The 18,684-nt window shown below is 43.5% G+C and overlaps 1 protein-coding gene across 1 annotated transcript in view; it reads right to left on the bottom strand.

Annotated features, from left to right (window-relative positions):
* Nucleotides 1-18,684, bottom strand: part of GZMA (granzyme A) — a 210,230-nt gene that overhangs the window by 105,563 nt on the left and 85,983 nt on the right. The gene's annotated exons all lie outside the window — the stretch shown is intronic.

Here is an 18,684-nt window from a genome sequence, read left to right as displayed (position 1 = left end):
GCTTTGTTTTTTTCTTCCTAGATTTTAACTTCTTTGAAGGTAGAAATTTTGCCACTAAATAGGTACTGAGTGCTACTGCATGCTGTTCTCGGTTCTATGAGGAAACTACAAATAATTACATCTCAATCTGTTGTTAGCTGATTGACTAAAGGTTACAGATCTAAAATTGTCAACTTATTTTTAGTTTTATCAGTTTAGGTTTCTCACTCATGTTCCCACTCATAATTAATAGCATTATTTTCATATATTTCCTAATATGTTTGAAAGTGGTTACTTTTTAGAAAACATAGCCGAAGACAAAACTTTCAGTACCTATGAAAGAATAATCTACAGCTTTGAAGCTTAAGAGTATCATATGCAAGGACAGCATACGTTCAGCATACTCAGCCTTATGGGCAAATGATGAAAAAGTTTTAGTTGAATTGATAAAATGCTAAAAAATGTATGTTTGTATAAGGAAAAACATCCAGTTTGCCCGATTTAATCATTTTTTAAGATGGTAGAAATTGGGTGTGAGATAAGTTACATTAATGCAAGATATTTATGTCCTTATTAAATAAAAACAAAGCATTGGAAATTTTTACTTTCATCTGTATGCAGTGAGGTTTCAGGATATACTCTCAGGGAGTGAGGTTACTTAAAGATCTGGTGTCTTGACTTGAAGCCAAGGCCACCGTCCAAATGCTCCTTTGGGGTCATGTGGACAGTGGAACAAGAGCTAGACTGGGGCAGGGCTGGCCTCTCTGTTCCTGGCTCTGCAGTAACCACCTGAGCAACCACTGGCAATGAAATCAAACAAAGGTGGGCCCATCCAGTCTGAACTGCAGGCATATTTTCTAGCTGTCCAGCTTCATGTTACTGGGGGCTTTTTATGTTTTTCACTGCAAAAGCTAGTATCTGTCAATTCTGAATTGCACTGTAGTCTTCTCACTCTATTCTTCAGAGCAGTCTTCCCCCAAGTCTTTGGAATTTGCACACCCCTGATTGCATACTTTTTGATTACAATTTTTTAGCATGTAATTTTAAACTATATGCATACTATAGTATTAATACATTATAGTCATTATAAAACACAGCTCCAATGAGAAATTTTTAAAAGGATGAGTTAAGATATAGAAGTTCTGAGATTTTCTTCCTGCATTCCAATTGACCCTCTGAGAAACACTGGAGAAGCAAAAGAAAATGCCATAGGTCAGTGGTCTCTGATGAGGCCCAACCCCATTTGATATTGAAGAGAAACTGAACTGACACACAGTAAATATGTCTGGAATGAATGGATGAATGGATGAGTGGATGGCTGGATGGGTAGATAAGTGAAGGTAGGCAGGATGAAGGGGAGAGAGGTGGGTGAGTGGATGAATGAATGATTGGAGGGATGGTTGGGTGGAAGGATGAATGAGTGAATGAATGGATGGATGGATGAATGAATGAATAAGGTCTTCTGTTTCCACCAGAGCAGCAACTTCTCAAGAAGTAGACAGTCTTTCCTTCCCTTTCATCTGCCAGCTCCCTGCCTCCCTGAGAGGAACCTATCCTGCCTGTTGGGACCTGAGGTGATTGAAAAAACTGGACGCCTACCCTAGAGTCCATGAATCTCACAAATAGGTTTGTCTAAGGCAACAGAGACAGGGAGTGCTTCTCCCTCAGCCACTGGGGACATCACCAGTGGTAGCAAGAAGCATAAGGTAACTCCCATGGTGTTCAGACGAGGTCATCATTTCCTGTGAGAGGCAATTTGAAAGGACTACTGTTCCCATCCTGCATTTTCTTTCTTTCTTTAACCCTGATCTCCCTAGGGGTAAAGGACCCAAAGATGTTATTCAACATCACACAGATATTTAGGGGGAGAATTGATTATTTCTCATTCCTGATAAGTTATCCTAGCCATTAAACTAAGGCCTTTATTTGGAAACTTGCATGACATAGAGTAATGATTCTCAAACTTCAGCATGCATCAAAATCACCCCAAAGTCTTGCTGAAACACAAGCTCCTGATTCGGTAGGTTTGAGGTGGGGCCCAAGAATTTTCCACTTTAACAAGTTCTCAGGTGATGTAGATGCTGCTATTTCAGGAACCACACTTTGAGAATCACTGTTATAGGGAAATCTAGATTTGTCTAGAAGGGGGATAAACTAAGGAAGGGGTTATCAAAGCCAATCATTGCTAGCCTTGTGAAAGAATGTATCTTAACCAGTTGGTATATTTAATTTTGCATTTGAGGATTCTTAACTATTTAAGCAGCTGAGATGGTTGAAAAATGTCAGTGAAACTTTAAGTAAACCGTAGGGTATTTATAGGGACAAGTAGAAGAAAACTAAAGAGGAAGATTGAAGTGGAAGAACCTGAGACTCAGGAAGGAATGGAGTAATGTCATCTCATAGAAAAAAAAGGCATTTAGGAAGGGTGACCAGTGGTGTCAAGTGTCATGGAGAAATAGGGCAGAACTGAAGAGTTCTTAGGCAGTCCCTGGTGACCAGGGTAGAGTGGTATTCATGGAGAAGTCGATAGAAACCAGTGGAAACTGCATGGCAGGTGAGCACATTTCTGAAAGATTGTCTGAGAAGGACAGAAGGGCAGTTAGTCTGCAACTAGAGAGAAACCTTAGCTATTTGTTTTTTTCTGTCCCCTTTCCCCCAAGATTAGAAAGACACCATTCAAAAGTCAAGATTATTAGACAGAAATGAAGATAAAGACTTTCTGAGGTGATCATATAGTTTGATTTGCTTACATGAATCAGTTATAAAATTTCACTTATATTGATTTTTGAGACATAATTCTTACAAAGTAGATGCATTTGTTTACTTTCTAGCCCCCTAGAGAATATAGGAATGCAAATATGAGTTATTAGAGCTGAAAAGAGGGCCCTAAAACTGTGGTCTCCAACCCCCGGGCCGGGCCCGGTACTGGTCCATGGCCTGTTAGGAACTGGGCCTCACATCACTGCCTGAGCTCTGCCTCCCGCCACCCTACCCCTCACCCCAACACACACACCACTTCCCAATCTCTGGTAGCTGTCATTCTACTCTCTACCTCCATGAGAGCAACTTTTTTAGTTCCCACATGAGTGAGAACATGTGATATTTGTCTTTCCGTGCCTGGCTTATGTCACTCAACGTACGTTATAAGCTGTTGGTGGGAATGTAAATTAGTACAGACATTATGGAAAACAGTATGGATACTTCTCAAAAAACTAAAAATAGAACTGCCATACAATTTGACAATCCCACTGCTATGTATTTATCCAAAGGAAAGGAAATCAGTATATCAAAAGGATACCTGCACCCCACGTTTATTGTGGCACTAATCACAATAGTGAAGGTACGAATCAACCTAAGTGTCCATCGACAGAGGAAACAGGTAAAGAATATGTGGAATATACACAATAGAATACCATTCAGCTATAAAAAAGGATGAAATCCTGTCTTTTGCAGCAAAATGGATGGAACTGGAGGACATTATGTTAAGTGAAATAAGCCAGGCAGAGAAAGACAAATAGTATATGTTCTTGCTCATACTTGAGAATTAAAAAAGTTGATCTCTTTGTTTGTTTTTAATCCAACTGCTGGTAATGCAAGTGTCAGATACATCCCAGATGGAGCCTGGCCTGCCTGGTCCTTCAGTGTGCTCCATGGGTATTGATATGAGTATGTTTTGGGAAGAGAATGGACATGAACGGTGATTTCAGTGAGATAACCAAGTGTCATTTGCTTAAGAGCACTTCTACCATATATTAAACAAAACAAGCAAGTTACAATGTCATATGAATAATCTTATTTTTGTGAAAACATATAAAAACGGATGTAAACAGAAATATTATCAGTGACACTTATTTTAGTGGTTATATTTTTAGCTCTTTTCTGGCATTTTTGTAGTTAGTTTTATGACTGGGAAAAAAGAAAGCTTTTTCTTTTTCCATTTTTGAAAATTTAAATTGAAGCGTGAAAACGAATTAGTGATTTACCACAGGTATGTAGACTTAAGAACATAATCCTACATTTCAGTAGTTTTGAGTTGTACTTTCTCATCTTGGCACTTTGTTAGATATGGAAATAGAATTTCAAACCAAGTAAGTGGAGAGAATTCTAATTTTCTAGTAAATGCTAGAAAGGCTACAAAGCACGTTTGCATACGTCACAAATCTCTTCTGGAACAAATCTTTGGTCCAACAGAAACAAAGCTTGTGAATCCTTAGAAAGTATACAGATCAAGTCTCTGGACCGGAGTGTACATTTTGAATTACAATATACCTTCCGGCACCTATGCACAGAAATGCTATTTGTTTCAACGGGTGGTCCAGGTCACCAGGGTTTTTAAAGTATTTCCTGACACCTGTGAAGTTGGTAAATATTTCCTGTTTTTGTTGTGTCTAGAGAAAACAGGAATTAACAACTTGGAAGTGATTATTATACACACATAGTTGTGAATGACCTCTACATAGGGAGTTCCAAGTATAAGGTTCCCATTTTCTTAAAATCTATCATAATATACTTCTTTCAAGGGAAAAAAGTAATCGTAATAATTGGATTGACAGCTCTGAGCTAACAAGACATAGTTAGCCTGTTTTAAAAATATATTTTTGATAATCTTAAAGAACTGTGGAAGGACAAGAAACCTAGAGTTTTTGAATTAGAGGGGGCCAGGTTTACCCCCACTGCACCGCTCAGTAGCTATTGACCTTGGGTGTGTTATTCAACCACGTACCCCTCAGTATATTCTCTGTAAAGCATGGGTTGAAGAATCTTTGGCACATGTTCCATGTATGCCAGTGCATTCTAACACTCTGTCTGCCATATACTAAACTTTCTATTAGATGACAGATAATTTGTGTTATTATAAAAGTCAACCTCATTTTCCTTTGTATTTTGAATGTCCATTAATTGCCACAAGACTGAAATATTTAGGATATTTTACATGTTCTATTCAAGATGAATAGATAGATAGATTGAAGAAAATCAACTGACGTCTTAACAAACTCGAAGGTATCCATAAAAGGTAAATGGCCATGAGTGAAATTTGATTAATATCATCTGAAACTCTCATAATTCTACAAAAGATGTGACTATTTTTAAAGAACAAATAATAGTGTTCTATTTAAATCTCTAAACAATTATTAGCATGCTTTCGGGAAAAAAAAAAAGCTACAATGCTTCAGGAGAATGCAAGGGAGCCCTACAGATGTGGCACACTTCCCTGTGTGTTATTTTTAGTCTTCTATTCCTGTCTTTTATTTTGGGACTTGGCCCGCTTCCTTTGTAGCTTCCCCTTAACTTGTTCATACCTTTCTTTCTTATATAATGCATTTTAAGCTGTCTTTTTTTTTTTTTTCACCTCTCAAAGGAAATTCAAGGAACGTTGGCCAGTTCAGGAACTTCTGCTAGTCTTGGCACCAGCAAAGTTCTTGGTTCGAAAACAACCTAGGAAATCTACGATCATGGTTGACTTTCTAGTTATTTAATGCAGCAGAGCTATCTTTGGATCTGAGACCAGAGATAAGTAAAGGATGTATACCATTTTCATGAAATTGTTTCTTAGTTTATAGAAACTGGAGGAATTTGGAAATGGATTCATTTTGAATAGATTGATACAAAAGCAATGTCCAGCTTTAAAAATAAGGAGAAAGTCCACTAAGTCTAGTTAAAAGGTTATTTAATCTTTTATCTATGAGCGATTAGGCAGGCAGTCTTGTTGGAGGAGCATTTATTCTGCACAATGTCAAATGGAAACACAGTGAGGAAGTGGAAAATTATGGTCCCTGTCTTTAAAGAGCCCTATAGAGAAACTGTGGGCATGTGTCAAATAAAACTGACACTCATCACTGCACAGTTTAACGTGTGGTAGTTTATGGTTCTTTGGTTTCTAGTCAAACAAAGTGAAAAAACTGAATTTGATCAACTTCAACAGAAATGTAATTTGTTGGTAGGATATGGGTACCTCACAAAATGGAAAAAAACAAAACAAAAACAACCTGCTGAATCAACTGGTTTGGACGCGCAGAGCAGATTGGGGAAAGAGGCGCAGGGGAAAGAGCTAATGGATATTTTTGCTGGGGTGCTGCCACTGAGACAAAGGGCCGAGACTGCTTTGTTCATGTTCCAGAGCTGCCCCGTTGCTCCGACTCTTTGAAGCTCCACTTTGGGATATTAGCCTCAGGCTTGGTGGCCCATTTTAGTGAATAGTTGTGACAAATATTCTTCCTTTGTAGGTGGATTTCATTTTTGGATGTAGTCAAAGCCATTCATAATCCTGTCAGGCAAAGGAGATGTGGATCAATTTGGGTGGGACTGTTTTGGGGAAAACCAAGATGTGAATGTGTGTGTGGGGGGGAATAATTTTCTCTCTACCTTCTGTAGCTCTGAGCTGGGACTCCTTGTAACAAAAGATAGATTAGGCTGGGTGCGGTGGCTCCTGCCTGTAATCCTAGCACTCTGGGAGGCCAAGGTGGGCGGATGGCCCAAGGTCAGGAGTTTGAAACCAGCCTGAGGAAGAGCGAGATCCTGTCTCTACTCAAAGGTGAAAGAAATTAATTGGCCAAGTAATAATATATATAGAAAAAATTAGCAGGGCATGGTGGCACATGCCTGTAATCCCAGTTACTCGGGAGGCTGAGGCAGAAAGATGGCTTGAGCCCAAGGAGTTTGAGGTTGCTGTGAGCTAGGCTGACGCCACAGCACTCTGGCCAGGGCAACAGAGTGAAACTCTGTCTCAAAAAAAAAAAAAAAGAAAAAAGAAAAAAAAGAAAGAGATTAACAAGAGAAAAACAAAGACAAAGTTAATAACATGTAGTCTTCATGTATACATGGGAGATAACCCAGAGAAACAAGTACATTTCTAGAGTAGATCTCAAAGAGTTGACTTCAGCCTTAAATATCATCATTTGCTAAAACAAGGTTAGAAGGATGGGGGGAAAGACCCAGCTGAATGAGATAGCCAGGAAAAGCCCTGTAGAACAAGGGTCTGTTGTGTAGAGTCCTCATGCCTTCTCCACTGATTAAATGTCTCTAGCGATTTAGTCTGTTCCTTCTCTTCCTGGGGAGGGAGGGAGACACCCTTTCAAATGGAGATTTCCTTTATAAATTTCCCTTATAAAAGGGCAACTTTTCAGGGTTACACCTGTGTCTGCTGTTCCCCAAAATAACCAGCTCAAAATAATTCTTATGCCAAAGGGGCACATTGGAGTGGCATGCTCTGGGCTCCTACAGTCATATTTTGGGGTGGCATGTGTATTTAGGGTAATGATTAGGAATACAATTTAGGCAGGAAAGAGTGCCTTGGGGAACTAAGAAACTCACCCTGTGGTTTTGTGAAGTTAGGAAGGAGGGGCCACCTTAGGTCATTTGTGTTGCTGGTGCTTTTGGGAGAAGCACCAGAGTGTTCCTTAGTGTCTCTAGAGTTGGATGAAACGCCTCAGTATCACCCAGGTGCTAGAGCGCAGTAGTATGATCATAGCTCACTGAATCCTCCAATTCCTGGGCTCATGCAATCCTCCTGCCTCAGCATATGCCACCATACTCAGGTAATTCTTTTGTTTTTTGTAGAGCTGGGGTCTTGCTGTGTTGCCCAGGCTAGTCTGGAACTCCTGACCTCAAGAGATCCTCCCACCTTGGCCTCCCAAAGTGCTGGGATTACAGATGTGAACCACTGTGCCCAGCTCCATTCTGTTCTTGAAACTTTTGTCTAGTATGAAATTAAATCAAATTACATGTTAGAAAATGATCATTGGTATTTTGTTCACCCATTCCATGTTGCTTCCTCTACTGCCTTTTCCTCATTGTCTCTACAATTGTATAAATATTAATACCTACAAAAAAACTTTGAAAAGCTGCCCCTGTTAGGAAATGTGCTGCACCCTTGCCCTGTGACCCTGTGCTTCGAAGGAACAGCTACCGTGGGAAGACTAGAGGCCCTACAAGCTCTGCTCTGCCATCCCTGAGTCTGCACAGGGACAGAAGCAGCAGGAAGACCAAGACCTGCCTCACTGAGGCTTCGGAGCACCTGCGTTTGCAGGTGGAAACGCGGCAGGGCTCACGAGGCCCACGTGGACTGACCCCAACACCTACGGCAAGAAAAGGCAATGATCAGAGGGAGGTGTCCACGCCCAAGCGAGATAACACGTCAAGGGGTGCTGGGAGGAAGGAGCTTCCAGAGTCAATGCAAGGCTTCTCTTAACCCTAAGATCATTGTCACTCGTTGTAAAGTACCACTTCTAGGCAACTTTTTCTCCTTTTTCGGTATGATTACTCTCCAGACAATAAAAAGAAAAAATTAATTAACTATTTTTATCTATTTTGTTCCTATTCAAGCAAGATTAATAATCCATTTTCAGACAAATAGTCTAGCTGACAGGGAGACTGTTATATCTCTATACAGATGGTCCCCAACTTATGATCTTTCGACTCTCGACTTTTGAACTTTAACAGCGGTGCGAAAGCGATCCGCATTTATTAGAAACCATACTTCAAGTACCCATATAACTGCTCTGTTTTTCACTTTCAGTAAAGTACTTAATAAATTACATGAGATATTCAACACTTTATCATGAAACAGGCTTTGTGTTAGATGATCTTGCCAAACTGCAGGCCAATGTCGGTGCTGTGAGCACGTGTAAGGCAGTGCAGGCTAAGCTGTGATGTTCGGTGGATTAAGTGTATTAACTGCACTTTGGACTTAATGATATTTTCAACTTTCGATGTGTTTATTGGGGCACAGCCCCGGCGTAAGTCGAGGAGCATGTGTATTTCCATCCTTGCGTGCTGGTGTCAGTCACAGAGACTGTCCTGATATATCAAGGTTGTAATTCTGAAATTTAGCAATTCAGGATAAATGTGAAGTTTTAGATCTGCCTTAATGAAGTTTGGCTGCTCGAAGGGAAAATGGACCCACAGTTTTCACCTGTCCCAGTGTCTGTTTTCTTTTCCCTGACCTTCGACTCAGCTGCCCTTATTTAGCTGTTTACGTGTTTTGAAGAGAAAAGGTATGAGAAGGACTCTGTTTCCCCGGGAAGATGAGGGCCAGGCATCGGGGTAAAATCTTCTCGGACGCGTTGTTTACCGACAAGGAAGCTGAAATGTGTGCGGTTTTGGGGCATCTTTGTCAGGGACATTTTATTTGTGCCTTTTGGAATGATGCGCCTTGGGTGTGATGAAGGGGCCTGCGCTCCCTGTGCTGTGGGAAAAGTTGTTCCCATAATGACTCGAAAACATGGGCTTGTTATTGTGAAAAAGCGGAGCACATCCTCATTCCGCACAAACAATGTGACATGGGCCTGGAGGAAGGCCAAGGTTTTCTATGAATAGAACTCAGCCAAGAGAGTGTTAGACACACTTTGGGTTCGCAGAGCGACCCTGGATGCCTGATCCCAGCAGAGGAAATGACTTACCTGCTCTTGGAAGGTGGAAGCTTAGAGGATTCCCTCTTGTCCTCCCACACACCACTGCCCCCGCATTCCTGGTTAGCACAACACCCCGTTCACACGCCCGAGATGCTGCAGGCGCGGCCACTGCGGAGGCGTTTGCTCCCGAGCTGTCCTGCAGGATGAGCCGGCCCTCAGTGGACACGGCGCCCAGACGAGGAGCGGGAGCAGCCCATGGTGTCGGCTGGGCAGCGCCATCTGACCCGGCCTGCCTCGCGCCCTGCAAATGCCGTGCTTTTGTCTGGGCTTGTTTGATTGCAAGGAACAGAACCCCGCTCTAAGGGGCTGAAGTCTGAAAAAAGAGAGGCCACTGGGTGGGTACTTTAATAATATAGAAAACTTACAAAGTGTGGGGGGCTCTGTGAGAAGTGAGGAGGTGACAACTCCTTTCTCTCCCTCAGTGGCCCAGTGACCTCGTGACTCTGTTGACCTCTTTATGCCAGGTTCACTCTCCTTTCTGTCCATTGGCTTCTTCTGCTAAACCATAATATTAATAATAATAATAATGTAACACCTATAATAATAGCTAACACATTGGATTTTTAATCTGCACAAGGTCTGTTCTAAGTGCCTCACGTGCATTCATTTGTTTAGTCCTTGCAACAACCCCATGAGGCAGGTACTATTTTTATGCCCATTTTTCAGATGAGTACATCGAGGCAGGTGGAGTTAGAGTACCTTGCCAGGGATCACATGGTGTGTGGCGGAGCTGGGTCCCAAACCCAGGTGATCTGGCTCTGTTTTGCCTCCCCCGTTGCTTTGGCTTGCCCAGGCACTGCCTTGTTGCAGCAGTAATTCCTTGTACAACTCTACACAACCTTTTCATTTCTAGACTTCCAGTATGTTGGTTGACCAATGATGGCTTCTGGGTATGTTAGTAAAAATTTTTGAGAGAAAACTTCCGGTTGGTCACAGGCCAACTAATCCATCTTTCAAAAAAATTCATCTATTGCAGCTCTTTCATTGTGTATCCAATTCTTTTTTGGTGGTAAGGTGGCAGACATGCCGTATAAAAATTATTTAAATAAAAAAGGGACTGTATTAGCTCACATAACTAAAGTGGGTCCTGCCGGCTTTAGGTTTGGCTGAATCCAGGGCCCTCGCTTATCTCGTTCCACTGCCCATCTCACAGGAGCAGGTGGGTCTGAGATCATCTGCCTAATCTAGTGACTGCAGGATGTTCCCAGTAACTACAGCAGAGATGTCCTAGGAAGTGCCCTGGTGGGATAGCCTGAGTGACCAGGCCAGGGTTGGGAGTAGGGAAGGAAGAATGCTCCCTGGGAAAGAAGAGTTTGGATTCCAAAGAAAGATGCAAAAAGTGACAGAATGCAGTGCGGCAGAGGCAACATCTGTTAATTCCAGAGCCCCAACCCTGACTCAGTCAGCTGTACCCAGGTGTTCAGTGGGGCAGGATTCACATGGTACTAAATTAATTTAGGGCATGAAGGGCTTTTGCCATGGGGAAAAGTCTCTGATGAAGGGTATGGGTGGGGCAAGCGTGCAAAAGCATGTCCACACACAGCTGGCATGGGCATGCCCAGATAGGCAAGTTCTGGGAAGTATATTGTGGCACCTGACCTTGAGAGAAAGAAATACTTAGATGCCAAGAGACAGGAATCTGACCAGTGTTGCACAACTAACTAGAGGTATGGCGTTGGGTGAAGAACTCAGTGTTTCTGGGCCTCAGTTTCCTCATCTGTAAAATGAAGGGCATGGTTACCGACCTCTAAGGACCCCTTCAGTTCTAAAGACCTTGTAGGTCTTGAATTATGCTTTGTTCCTCTGAACTCCAATGAGCATCTCATCTCTCTGATTTGAGGGAGGAAAGGCTGAGCCAGTGACGTTAGACTGGGGTTAGACTCAGGAGCAAATGTGCTTCCCACATAACACAATCAGAAGACAACAGAACTGTCCCTTGCCTTTAAATTTCTCCCACTATCTTTTACAGTGCCTAAAACTCCAACATGATCCAATTTTAGATTTTGAGCTGGAAATCCAAGTCATCTGCCATGACACTTGCTTACCCAGCTCTCTCTAATCACACTGGCGTCAGTGCATCTTGTTCTCTTGCCTGGGTTCTCCTGACCCCCATCCTTTGCTGAGTTAACTCTTAGACATTCTTAAAATTTCAATTTAAGTGTTCAATTTTTTTTTTTTTTTGAGAGAGGGTCTAATTTTATCACCCAGGCTGGAGTGCAGTGGCGCAATCATAGTTCACTGCAGCCTTGAACTCCTGCACTGAAGTTGTCCTCCTGCCTCAGCCTCTCAAAGTGCTGGGGTCACAGGCTTGAACCACTGCGCTCAGCCCAACTGTTTATTTTTTAAGAAAATGTTTCCTGGCCTCTCAGACTCAGCTAAATCCCACTCTGATATGCTCTCCAAGCACCATGCTCCTTCTTTGCAGGCATCGATGAGAGATGCAATTATTTATGAATCACTCACAAACTAGGTCTTCTCATGAGCCCATAGCTCCTTGATGATAGAAACTGCATCTGTTTTTGTTCACTGCTTATCTCTAGGAAGTAGCACAGAACTTGGCATATAGTTGAGACTCAATAAATATTTGTTAAAATTTTAGTTTTAAGGTGGCTTTAACATCCTGGAATTTAGTTTTAAGGTGGCTTAAACATCATGGAAATTTGTGCATGGGAATGTTTCCCTTTTGTGGATTTCTCTTTAACGTACATTTCACAAGTGTGGTGTATGACTAGCTAAGAGTAATGATAAGTGATTGAAGAAGTTTCTAGAACTCATTCCCTTCCACTTAGTCAAGAGCTAGCAGATGTGATCAGGCTTTTCTTCCTTGAGGTTTACCCTCTCAAAATCAACCCTTAAGTCCAAGCATCTCATAAGGCCCAAAGACTTTATTAAAAGACTCCATATCCAACCCTCCTTTGGCAAGATCTGAAAACCAACCTGCCTCTCCCGGGGAAGGAAAATTTACCAATACCAGGGCCTGTTTCTGTGCTAGCCAGTGTTCAATGAAAGATAGAGACTGGCTGGATGTTAGAGGCAAGGACCCTCAAAGACCCTCAACTCCCCTATGACTTGTCCTACGCACGGACTTCGCCCTAGAAAATTCCAGCTATATCTCCGAAAAGAATGCATTCCATGACGTGCTGACCACGGGATGCTCCAGGGCATGCTACCTGCAATTGTTCCCGACCACCTGCCAGGTTGGAGATAAGTAACCAGTCAAAAACAGGATACCGATAAGACGCTGATTGGGGCTGATTAACCCAGACCCAAGCCTCATCGTAGCCCCACTCCATTTTTTTGTTTCTACTTCCTTGTTTCTGTATGCTTATAAAACCTACTAAGAATCTAAATAAAGCAGACCTTGACAACCCTTTGCTTGGTCTCGCTCCTTTCTCTCGCCCATCTCTTTCAGGCACGGTCCCCCTCGCCCCCGCGAGTAACAGAAGGTCCTGCGGGCCGGGACAGCTGTTGCTAATAGTGGTGATGAGAGGCAGAGCAGATCCACCTGTCCATCCACACACCTTTGCACTATGCAAGGAAGAATTGCAACCACCATAGAGCCTTGAAACCTGAGATGTGCCATTTAAAGAACAGACACAAAAAGAGTGACATTTGGGCTTGCCTCATTTCCTTCCATCCTCAGGATCTAGGATGACATCAGGGAGACTGCTGATCTCCAGTGGTGGAGGGTAAGTGGGAGCATTAGTCCGGGGAGTTCTCTTCTTACGTGGAGTAAGCCCTTTTTCTGGAGCGCAGCAGTCAACACAAGCCACGTGCTTGTTCTACTGAGATCACAAATTAACCCTTTCAGTCAAAGCACGTCTTGACCCACCTACCTGCCCACGTATCCCAGTTTTATCCCTTGAAGTTCTCACCTCTGCATTGGAGGTTTTCATAACTGAGAGGTAAGAATGAATATTTTCCCAGGCCTGGGCATATGCTTGGATAGTAAATTATACTAAATGTGACTTGAAGGGTCCATGATTCACAAAATACTGCTTCTCCAGACTGTTATGCTTCTTGGCACCTAGGATGCTTCTCAGGGCTCCTTCTGTGGCCCCAAACACCCAACATCACAGCCTAGAGACTCTGTCTGAGACACAAAGCTTCATTCTGGCCACAGGGCTATGGTTCAAGAACCTGGACTTTCCTCTTTCCCTCATCCCAGCCACTGTTTCCGAGGTCCTCCTCTGTGTCAGGTGTGGGGACTGAACCCAGAATATTTCCCTCTCAATGGCCAGGTAGGCTTTCACCTGTTTTTCCTTCTCCTCACCTGCTTAGTCCAGGAACTCTCTTGATTCCAAGATTAACCAAGTTTTCACCCTGCCCCATGGCCTACCTTGACTTGGACCCCATTTTTTTGGTTCCTGGGCTGCCATCCACCTTGGGACCAATCTGTCCTCTGCCCTGCCCAGCTCAGACAGCAGCTGAGTGAAGTCCCCTCACCCCAGTTCCTCTAGTCAGTCCCAGCACGTCTCTCTTCACTTCCCCATCTTTCTCCAGAATTTTCCTGTCCAAAGGACTTGAGATTTGTGTTTAATTTCTCCTTAAAGTTTCTAGGACACTTACATGTTGGAGACTAAGACCCTCCACATTCCAACGACTTGTCCTGACTTGTCCTGACTTGTCCTGACTTGTCCTGACTTGTCCTACGCAAGGAAAATAGCCTAAGACGAAAATAGCACCCAGCCCCCCAGCTATAGTTCCGAGAAGAATGCATTCCATGACATGCTTGCTCCAGGGCATGCTACCTGCAATTGTTCCCGACCCCCTGCCAGGTTGGGGTTGAGTGATCCATCACAAACAGCTTTCGGTGCCATTGAGATGCTGATTGGGGCTGATTAGCCCACACCCAAGCCTCATCATCCCCCAACTCTATTTTTTCTGTTTCTACTTCCTTGTTTTCTGTATATAAAACCTACTAAAAATCCAAGTAAAGTAGACCTTGACAACCCTTTGCTTGGTCTCGCTCCTTTCTCTCGCCCATCTCTTTCAGGCACGGTCCCCCTCGCCCCTGTGAGTAACAGAAGGTCCCGTGGGCCGGGACACTTACATTGTGATCTACTTGTTTTGAGTTTGTAGGTGAGGATCCCCAACCCGGCTGTGGTTTCTCTGAGTACTACTTCTATGGTGGGTCTTGGTATTCACTTGGCATTGAGCAAATTCGTATGGAGGCTGCTCTGTGCTTGGCATCGTACTGAGAGATGGCAGAGACAGTGGTGGCTCTGGGTGACCTGCCTGCAGGCAGCGGCAGGCAGTGCTGGACAGCCCTCCAGAGCCAGAAAGGATGAGCGCGCCATGCTGGTGTGCAGTGGAGGCTCCAGCACGTTGCCCAGGGGCCTCTTCCCGAATGAAGGACTGACTCGCCCACTTGCGGGAGTGCTGCCAGAGGGCAGATGCCCTCTGTTGTTCCTTCTAGCATGGCCACTGCTAAAAAGAGCCTTTCTGTGGGGCCGCCTATATCCAAGGACTAACCAACAAGGGGGTTCTAAAGGCCCAGTCCCCTTCCCCCAACTTGGGACAGCTCTAAAGGGTTTTTCCAGCTTCAGAACTGCCAGCAGGGTCCCCCGGCGTCCCCGTGGAGACGGTATCACAACTCAGCTTCTCCCTCTACCCAATCCCCTTTCTTTCTCTTCCCGCTGCCCTTCCACAGTGTTACTCCAAGAGCACTTCCTAACAAACCACCTGCACACTAATCTCCACCTCACAGCTTCCCAGGGAACCCAGTGTGGGCCAAGCACTGGCCTGAAGGGCTGGTGGGGGTTTGGGTACACCCACCTTTGCTCACCAAGTGGTAGGCCAGGCGGGCTGCCACAGCTGCCTTTTTGTAACCATTTGCCTGGAGTGGGCACCTTTTAGGCAACTCCTCTGCCTGGAGGGGGCGCCTTCGTGTAATTCATCAGCTGAGAGGGGCACCTTTGTAATTTATCTGCCTAGCGGGTATTTTGCAATTTGCCTGAAGCCACTAGAAAGTCTCTTGCCAACCCAAGCTCCCTATCTCCAGGGAGCAGGCCTGTTACTTAAGTTTGGATAAACTATAAAAAAGATAAAAATATTTCTGGGAAAAAATCAAGAAGGAAGTGAAATACAGTGTCTTGAATTTGAGGAAAAAAATAAACTAAAAGGAAATTCCATAGGTAGTTCATCAGAGCTCAGGTCCTTGGGTTTTTCTTAATCTGAAAGAGAAAAAAAGGCAAAAAGGAAATTACTCTTCAGATTTAAAGGCAGCTCCTGAGATGGCAGGAAAGTGGCTGAGGAACCCACCGCTGTTTGCTATTTAGGCACAATCAAAAAACATTTTTCAGTGTTGTGTAATGTCTCCTGGGCATTGCGGAGAGCTCACCACTGTACCCATGGGCTCTCGGCAAACAATGGACAGGAACCAGAGAGGCACCACGATTCCATCAGGACTAGTTAAATTTAATTTTAGGCCAAGCAAAAGAAACTCTAGATGGAATATCCAAAGTGGCCAAATAGTAAAAATAGAAAAGTTCCTTTGTAAAGAGCACTTAAGACAGTGAGATAGATTTGAAGATTTACCTTGAATTGTCATTTGCGTGTGTTACCACCCTGAACAGAATGTAAGCTTGTTACAGCTGGGGGAGGTCATTTTGTGTCTTTGAGTAAGGGGTCTAGCATTTCATACATATTAGAAATAAATGTTTAGTTGTGAATGAATAAAGGAATGCATGAGCCCTGCCCTTCCTGATCAACCCTACTCTTTTCATAAGATGGCTTTTCACTGATTTATTCACCCAACATATTTACTAATTGCCTTCTGGGAACCAAACTCTGGATCTTTGCTGGGCTTGGTGGCTCAGCCTATAAATCCCAGCACTTTGGGAGGCTGAGGAGGAAGGATCATTTGAGGCCAGGAGCCCGAGACCAGATACTGGACCTACCAAGATGAAAAAGGGAGCTCACAGTTCAGGAGAAGGACTGACAGTTATACACAGAGGACAATAGAGTGGGACAAGCTCTCAAGTGAGTTGTGTGCAGGTCTACCAGGGACTCAGGGAAGCATCTCAGGGAGTGAACTGATATTTGTAGGGGTTTGACCAGGAATGATGTAGGTCGAGGATGTGTGAGGCAGAGAGAACAGCTAAGGCAAAGGCACGAAGATCTGTGAGGTTACGGCACGTGTGGGGAATGTCAAGTTATCTTATATGACTAATGGGGATGAAGGAATTCAAGATGAAGCTGTGGAGGCAGGCTCAAGGCAGATCGAGGAAAGTCTTTGGTGCTATGTTAAGGGGGTGGATTTTCTTCTGTAGCCAGCAGGTTGAAGCTGGGAATGAAATGGTGATAATGGCCTGTGTACAGGAGGAAGAGGTAGAAAGGAAGCAAGGTGACTAGTTTTAAAAACTATTGATCTGAGTTTAGTTATTTAATAAAAAAGATTTAGAAGATATTTTGGAGGTAGAATCAAGAGGATTTGGGGAGCAATTGGATGTAGGTTGAAGGAGGGGGAGAAGTTGAGGATGGGTTTTTATCTTTGACTTTGGATTCTTGGGAGGATGTAGGAATGTTTGGGGAGGATGTAGGTTGGGAACTGAGGATGAAATACTATGAATGCTGTCTGTTTTAGACGTGGTGAGAACCTACAGACCATGCAGATGGAGATGTTTAGAAACATGTCTACAACTTAGTGAGGATTAGGGCTAGAAATCTGAATTTGCCACTGTCCAGCAAAAGTAGTGCCTGATATTGTTTTATTTCTTCTTGTTTTTTCTGGATGAAAGCATTGGCAATTTAATTGACACCCTTGGCTGTCTAACCAGCAGCCACTTTCCTGTTATCATTTGTTAGTAAAATCCCAGTTTTGTTCAAGTAACTACCCTCAAGGAAGCCTACAGATAAGTCCTGATAAGTCCACTACAGCACTCACGATAACCACATTCTACTTGCTGAGGATTAGTTGCGGGTGGGGAAATTGCTCAAGTTTACCAAACGAAACATGAAGGGGGATCTACCAGAAGTGTGGTGGTGAAGAATCCTACAAAGGGTGAGAAAGAGAGAGAAGTCTTCCTTCTCCGTTGGATATAGTTGTGTCTGGGTAGCTGGGCAGCCATCTTGTCCCTAGTATGAAGACAAAGCCAACACACAGAGGTGAGCAGGGCCAAGGACAATGGTAGAGAAGAGCCTGCTCTGCCTCTGGGCTTTTAATCTTCATTATAGATTAAGAGATTATTGGCTAGGTGCCATGGCTCATGCCTATAATCCCAACATTTTGGGAGGCCAAGGCAGGAGGATCCACTTGAGCCCAGGAGTTTGAGACCAGCCTGGGCAATAGCAAGAACCTGTCTCTACAAAAAAAAAAAAAAGAAGAAGAAGAAGAAGAAAAAAAAAAAATTAGCCGGATGTGGTGGTGTACTCCCAGCTACTCTGGAGGCCCAGGCAGGAGGATTGCTTGAGCCCAGGAGTTGGAGGCTGCAGTGAGCTATGATGACACCACTGCACTCTAGCCTGGGCAACAGAGTGAGATACTGTCTCAAGAAAAGAGAGATTATACTGTAATTATAGATTACAGATTAAACCAGTTGAGTTGGGATTTTCTATTAATTGCAGTAAAAGCCATTTTAACTGAATCATTGGTTTGCTGTGAATTAGATAATGGATAATCCAAGTTCCCTAAAACCTGATCACACCTGAGTGACAACAAAATCAAATGTCCAAGCCTAGAACTAAGTCCAGGAACTACGCCAAGCATTGCCCTCTTGTGGAGATTTGGGTGTTGAGCCATTTGGGTGTTGAGTCTGGGTGTTGAGCCATTGTTCCCAAACAACATGAACTCCCTTTTCTGAATCGGTGTGGACCTTCTTCAAACTGCATCTGGATTTCATTACACAATAGCTCTGTTTCAGTAGACATGAGGAAAATTCAAATGTGCACAATCATATAATGATGAATTCAATTGTGTATGTGTAGACTAGTGTAACAGACAGAATGACAGATGAAAAGTGTTCTTTGCCTTGCCAGGGTAGCTATAGCTCAGGAATGAAATCTGAGTGGTGAAGGCTGTTTATTCTGTGGTGGGATGACCTCATATCCAGAGCTAGATAAACACAAATAACAAAATAATGCCCTTACATGTATAGAGAACGTTACAGTCCTCAAAACTCTTCTAGACAACATCTTTTGGATCCTTGCACGAGGCTGAAAGATGGGCTGGGACAGAGATCTTTATCCAAACTCTCTAGTGGGGAGTTAGGTGGCATATCTAAAATTGGGTGGGGATTTCTTGTAGATACCTTCTCTCTGGAGAAATTTATGGCTGCTGGAAGTGATCCATCCA

Source organism: Microcebus murinus, chromosome 11 (genome assembly GCF_040939455.1).
Source record: "Microcebus murinus isolate Inina chromosome 11, M.murinus_Inina_mat1.0, whole genome shotgun sequence".
In the NCBI taxonomy this organism is placed as follows: Eukaryota; Metazoa; Chordata; class Mammalia; order Primates; family Cheirogaleidae; genus Microcebus; species Microcebus murinus.
The sequence above is the reverse complement of the archived record's forward strand: the minus strand, read 5'-3'. Positions and strand labels throughout refer to the sequence as shown.